Consider the following 6,198-nt stretch of genomic DNA (forward strand, 5'->3'; position numbering starts at 1 on the left):
ATGTGTATATATATATGTGTGTATATATATATATATATATATATATAACTCCTTTGAATGTGCTCTTAAATTGTTCACTATTAAATGAGGATTTTAAAAATGGCAAATTTTACTAGGGAACAAAATATATGGTTAAGAGATAAAGAACTATTACCTATACATCTCCAAGTCTTCCAGCTTTAAGATCACTTCTTCCTTTAGTACACAAAGGAAATGCTCCAGGGACTGTAGAAATTTCAGTCTGTATCCTCCTGCATTCTAATTCCCTCAATAACTATCTTCTATTTGTGTACTTGTCAAGAGACAGCTTTGCTCTGGTTTACCTTTGAGCCAGCCCACATTGTAGTCAATTTCTTGATTATTGCCTAGTAACAAACCATTTTTTCTTTCCTGGAACCCTTGTCTTCTTTCTACACCACTGCCTCAATACTGGATGCCAAACCACTTCCTCCACTCTTCGCACTTTCAGTAATGAGATTATGATGTGTAGTAGGCTGTAACTGAACATTTCATCTAAATGAGAATTTAAAACAGGAAACTGTTAAAAACCAGATGCTATGTCTACCTTGCTTTTCACTCTGAAAATCCACCTTCTCTGGAAATCTCATTTTTGCTAGTTATCAGATGTCTGATCTCATTTTACACAGACTGCCAGTCCCAAATTTTCAAATCCCAAATTCCTATTATTCATTATACACAGTAAGTTATTTTGTCTAAACTTCTCTAGACTACTATGCCTGGTTTACTCCTTCCCGTAGAACAGAAAAATATTAATCGATATATTTCCCAAACAATAGAATCATGGCTAAAATAAAAGATAGCCTATGGCTTAGAATGCAGAAATAGCCATTTCCATTTTTGGATGGGCTATAATTTTCCTACCTAATACAATCCCTTCGGGAAAAACAGAGTATAATAATGGGGTGCACTTCTGTGTGATTTGGATAAAGAAAGGATCAAATAAGGTTACTGAGTGTTGGAAAATACACTTTATTATGAAAAAAAAAAACTATGGTGCTACCTAAACCCAAACACAATAATACAAGGGAAATAACCTAGAAGTACATCATTTTCTCAACATTGATTAATGTGTTTGTATTCATTACTGTAAGGCAAGCAATGCCAGAGAATCGACCATGGAATCTCATTAAACTCAGATTGATGGCTGGCCCACTTAAGATTCCACTGTGGGTCAGGAGTTCTTCCTTTACAGCCTTCCACTCACTCTAGAGCCCAGACTGAATTTCTGCAGAAACTGTACCACCGCACAACACTTCAAGACACAAGAGAGAAAGGGTATGCTATAATCTCACACCAACTCTTCACTGAAAAGGACCTGGTCACATGACCACATCCTAACCAAAGGGAGGCTGGTAAAAATCTTCTGTGTGTACCCAGGACACAAGCCAGAAAGTGACACCAACTCTGCTGCAATTCCTATTCCTAACAAATGAGTGCCCCAATGGAACATAAAGTATTATGATGTTTCAATTGTTTAACTCTTTGACTCTTCACATGAAGTTTTAAAGTACTAAAGTGCAAGATCTAAGCAAAACGTCTTCTATAGCTAGGAAACAAAATTTAAGTTGTTTTCAAACTTGAAAGGTATTGTTAATTCTGACTAGTGAGTGTGAGACTGTATAAACAGAACATTACTTTATAACTGGATATTTCATGGCATTTAAAGTACTTATCAAAGATATCCACACTAACTATAAATTTCAGACTTGCTAAAAGTTGATGCAATTATACTTTTCACCCATCAGCAATTTGTATACCACAGATATTAAAGCCAACTTCAGCATATTGAATTTTATAGGTTTCAGCAGCCAAATCATCTCATTAAATTAATCTTCCTAAGCATTTTTGTATTTGATTACCCTATGTAGATAAACAAACATTTTCTTTGTCTACCAGAATTTTTACATTATTTATGATAACTAGAACAGTTCTACTTTCAGGGAATTTTATTTTTCTGAAACAGCCAAATTTTTTGCTGTTGTTTGATCTACCATAGCTTTGTGTCTCTAAAAAGTGTTGTATGTTTTCCTCTGTAGCAAAATATAATTAATGTTCCCTACAGAAAACACAGAGCAGGAAAACAAAACAATCATTACCTAAGGTTTCTCATACACAAAAATATTCAATATTATCATTTTATATGTATACTACCAGTCACATAAGTATGCGGGTCTATGGATACATGCACATTCATGGAACACACACCCACTCTGTCACTCATTTTTGGTTTCGTAAAAATTTTATAGCACATTTCCAAAAGTCTTTTTTTTAATGCTTAACTTTCAAAACAAAAAGTACCCAATGAAAAAGGAAGCAGAAGCATTAAAGACAATGATTAAACAACCATTCAAATAAAGCAACCCTTAGTCCAACGTTTGCAGACAATAATTTTAGAAATAAATAATGTGATACAGGAAACATTTCAATTTAGTTAGGCATTTTATACAGTAGAGATTGAAGGCAATACTCAAAAGCTATGAATTGAAAACAACTTCCAAATGTCACTGAATGTATTAATTTTTATCAGAAAATGTTTACCTAACTTAATTTGAAAACATCAAGACCTTTTTGAGTTCTTCTTACCACAATCACCACCCTGTTGAACACCTGGCAAAATAGAAAATAGATAATGTAGGGTTTGATCCAAGAGCACCTCTTAGGAAGAGCTCGGAGTTGCAGCTCCCTGTGAAAGCACAGAGGGTGAGTGGACGCCACATTTTTATAGCCCACGGACCAGGAGATTCCCAGGCAGAGGTGCCCCATGGGTCACCAGTGAGGCTATTTTTGCCGGCATGGTTCTTTCAGTCGGCGGGGCTACTTTGCCCCGTGTGGCTGCTTTGTCAGCGGCCTGGCCATCGGTTCTCCATACAAAATACACTGGTCTGGGTGCCCTTTTGACTGGCGATTGGAGCCCAGGGTAGGCGCACATTCATCTGATTAAAGAGGGGATTGAACAGGGAGCCAGGCCAGGAGATTCTTGAGCAAAAAAAGTGCCATGAATCTCAGCACCACTGTTTAAGCCGTTGCAGTAGGTCGCCGCACGGGAAACAGATCCTGGCGCCCTTTCAACAGGCAACTGGAACACCTGGGATAAAAAAGAAAAAAAAAGGCTCTGAGTCAGGGAGCCAGGTGATCAGGCTTGGCTGGTCCCTCCCTCACAAAAGAACAGCAATCAGAAACTTTCTGGATTGAGAGTTTCACAGCAAGCACAGCTGAACCGGGGACTGTCCAGCTCTGTGGGGGAGGGGTGTCCGCCATTACCAAGGCTCTCCACCAATAAGGAGGTAGTCCACCATTGCTGAGGCAGCATGCTGTTGCCAAGGCAACCCGCCATTGCTGAGGCAGCCTGCCATTGCCAAGGCGACCGGCCCTTGCTGATGCAACCTGGCATTACAGAGAGAGTCCACCAACACAGAGGTGGGCCACCATTGCCGAGGCAGTGCTAACTACACCCATATAAACAAGACTGCAGGGAAGTTCACAGGGCAGCAGGGCAGAGCCCACAGCAGCTCAGCAAAGCTCTGCAGGCAGGCAGTGACTAGACTGCCTCCTTGCTGGGCAGGGCATCCCTGAAAATAAAAAAAAAAATTCAGTAGCACAAGGGAAGCTCATAAATAAAGCCCTAACTACCTGGGACAGAACACCTGGGAACAAAAAGTGATTTATGAGTTCTGCTGCAGCAAACCTAAACGTACCTGCCCAGCAGCTCTGAATGAACAATGGAGCTCACAGCTCAGCAGTTTAGCTCCTATAAAAGACAGATTGTCTCCTCAAGCAGCTCCCTGACTCCTGTATATCCAAAAGTCACCGCATAAAGGAGACATCAGATTGACATTTGGCAGCTATCCTTCTGGGACAAAGATAGCAGAAGTAGAAACTGGTAACAACTCTTACTGTTCTGCGGCTGCTGCAGGCAATTCCCAGGGAAGCAGGGCCTGGAGTGAACGTTAGCAGTCCTACAGCAGAGGGGCCAGACTGTTAGAAGAAAAACTAAGAAACAGAAATAACTTCATCATGAACAAACTAGACGTCCACTCAGAGACCCAATCTGAAAGTCAGCAACTAAAAAGATGACAGGTAGGTAAATCCATAAAGATGGGAAGAAACCAGTGCAAAAAGGATGAAAACACCCGAAACCAGAACACCTCTCCTCCTACAAGGGATCACAACTCCTCACCAGCAAGAGAACAAGACTGGGTGGAGAATGAGTGTGATGAAATGACAGAATCAGACTTCAGAAGGTGGGTAGTAAGAAACTTCTGTGAACTAAAAGAACATGTTCTAACCCAATGCAAAGAAACTAAGAACGTTGAAAAAAGATTTGATGAAATGCTAACAAGGATGGACAACTCATAAAGGAATATGAGTGAATTGATGGAGCTGAAAAACACAACACAAGAACTTCGTGAAGCATGCACAAGTTTCAACAGCCAAATTGACCAAGCAGAAGAAAGGATATCAGAGGTTGAAGATCAACTCAATGTAATAAAACAAGAATGCATGATTAGAGAGAAAAGGAATGAACAAAGTCTCCAAAAAATGTGAGACTATGTGAAAAAACCTAATCTACGTTTGATAGCTGTACTTGAATGCAACGAAGAGATTGAATCCAAGCTGGAAAATACTCTTCAGGATATTATCCAGGAAAACTTCCCCAACATTGCAAGCCACACCAATATTCCAGTCCAGGAAATACAAAGAACACCACAAAGATATTCTTCACGAAGAGCAGCCCCAAGGCACATAATTGTCAGATTCACCAGGATTGAAATGACGGAGAAAATACTAAGGGCAGCCAGAGAGAAAGGTCGGGTTACCCACAAAGGGAAGCCCATCAGACTCACAGTAGATCTCTCAGCAGAAACCCTACAAGCCAGAAGAGAATGGGAGCCAATATTCAACATCCTTAAAGAAAAGAACTTTCAACCCAGAATCACATATCCAGCCAAACTAAGCTTCATAAGTGAAGGAAAAATAAAATACTTTGCAAACAAGCAGGTACTCAGAGATTTCATCACCACCAGGCCTACTTTACAAGAGTTCCTGAAAGAGGCACTAAACATAGAAAGGAACAACCAGTACCAGCCACTCCAAAAACATGCGAAACACCAAAGAGCATCAACACAATGAAGAACCTGCATCAACTAATGGGCAAAAGAGCCAGCTAGCACGAAAATGGCTAGTATCAAATTCACACATAACAATATTAACCCTAAATGTATATGGATTAAATGCCCCAAACAAAAATCAGACTGGCAAATTGGATAAAAAGCCAAAACCCATTGGGGTGCTGTATCCAGGAAACCCATCTCACATACAAGGTTACTCAAAGGCTCAAAATAAAGGGATAGAGGAAGATTTACCAAGCAAACGGAGAGCAAAAAAAAGCAGGAGTTGCAATTCTCATCTCTGATAAAATAGACTTTAAAGCAACAAACATCAAAAGAGACAAAGAAGGACATTACATAATGGTAAAACGATCAATGCAACAAGAAGAGCTAACCATCCTAAATATATATGCACCCAATACAGGAGTACCCAGATATATAAGGCAAGGTCTTAATGACTTACAAAGGGACTTAGACTCCCAGACAATTATACTGGGTGACTTTAACATGCCATTGTCAATATTAGACACATCAACAACAGAAAATTAACAACGATATCCAGGACCTGAACTGAGACCTGGAACAAGCTAACCTAATAGACGTTTATAGAACTCTCCACACCAAATCAACAGAATATACATTCTTCTAAGCACCACATCACACCTACTCCAAAACTGACCACATAATCGGGAGTAAATCACTCAGCAAATGCAAAACAATGAAGACACAAAATACCAGAATCTCTGGGACACATTTAAAGCAGTCTCTAGAGGAAAATATATAGCAATAAGTGCCCACATGAGAAGCAAGGAGAGATCAAAAATTGACACCCTATCGTCAAAATTGAAAGAGCTACAGGAGCAAGATCAAAAAAACTCAAAACCTAGCAGAAGACAAGAAATAGCTAAGATCAGAGCAGAGCTGAAGGAGACAGAGACACAAAATCCTTCAAAAAATCAACAAATCCAGGAGCTGGTTTTTCGAAAAGATCAACAAAATAGACAGACCACTAGCCAGATTAATAAAAAAGAAAAGAGAGAATAACCAAATTGACGCGATAAAAAATGAT

At 39.5% G+C, this 6,198-nt stretch overlaps 1 long non-coding RNA gene across 1 annotated transcript in view; it reads right to left on the reverse strand.

The window, feature by feature from the left end:
• Positions 1-4,030, reverse strand: part of LOC116545534 — a 15,275-nt gene extending 11,245 nt beyond the window's left edge. The window contains exons 1-2 of the long non-coding RNA XR_004266343.1: positions 4,021-4,030; positions 1,728-1,730 (exon numbers count right to left, since the gene is read on the reverse strand). This is a non-coding gene — a long non-coding RNA (uncharacterized LOC116545534). The remainder of the gene's footprint in view (positions 1-1,727; positions 1,731-4,020) is intronic.
• Positions 4,031-6,198: the final 2,168 nt, after the last annotated feature.

The sequence above is a fragment of the Sapajus apella genome, unplaced genomic scaffold, assembly GCF_009761245.1.
Source record: "Sapajus apella isolate SASKATOON/1434 unplaced genomic scaffold, GSC_monkey_1.0 scaffold282, whole genome shotgun sequence".
Taxonomy (NCBI): Eukaryota; Metazoa; Chordata; class Mammalia; order Primates; family Cebidae; genus Sapajus; species Sapajus apella.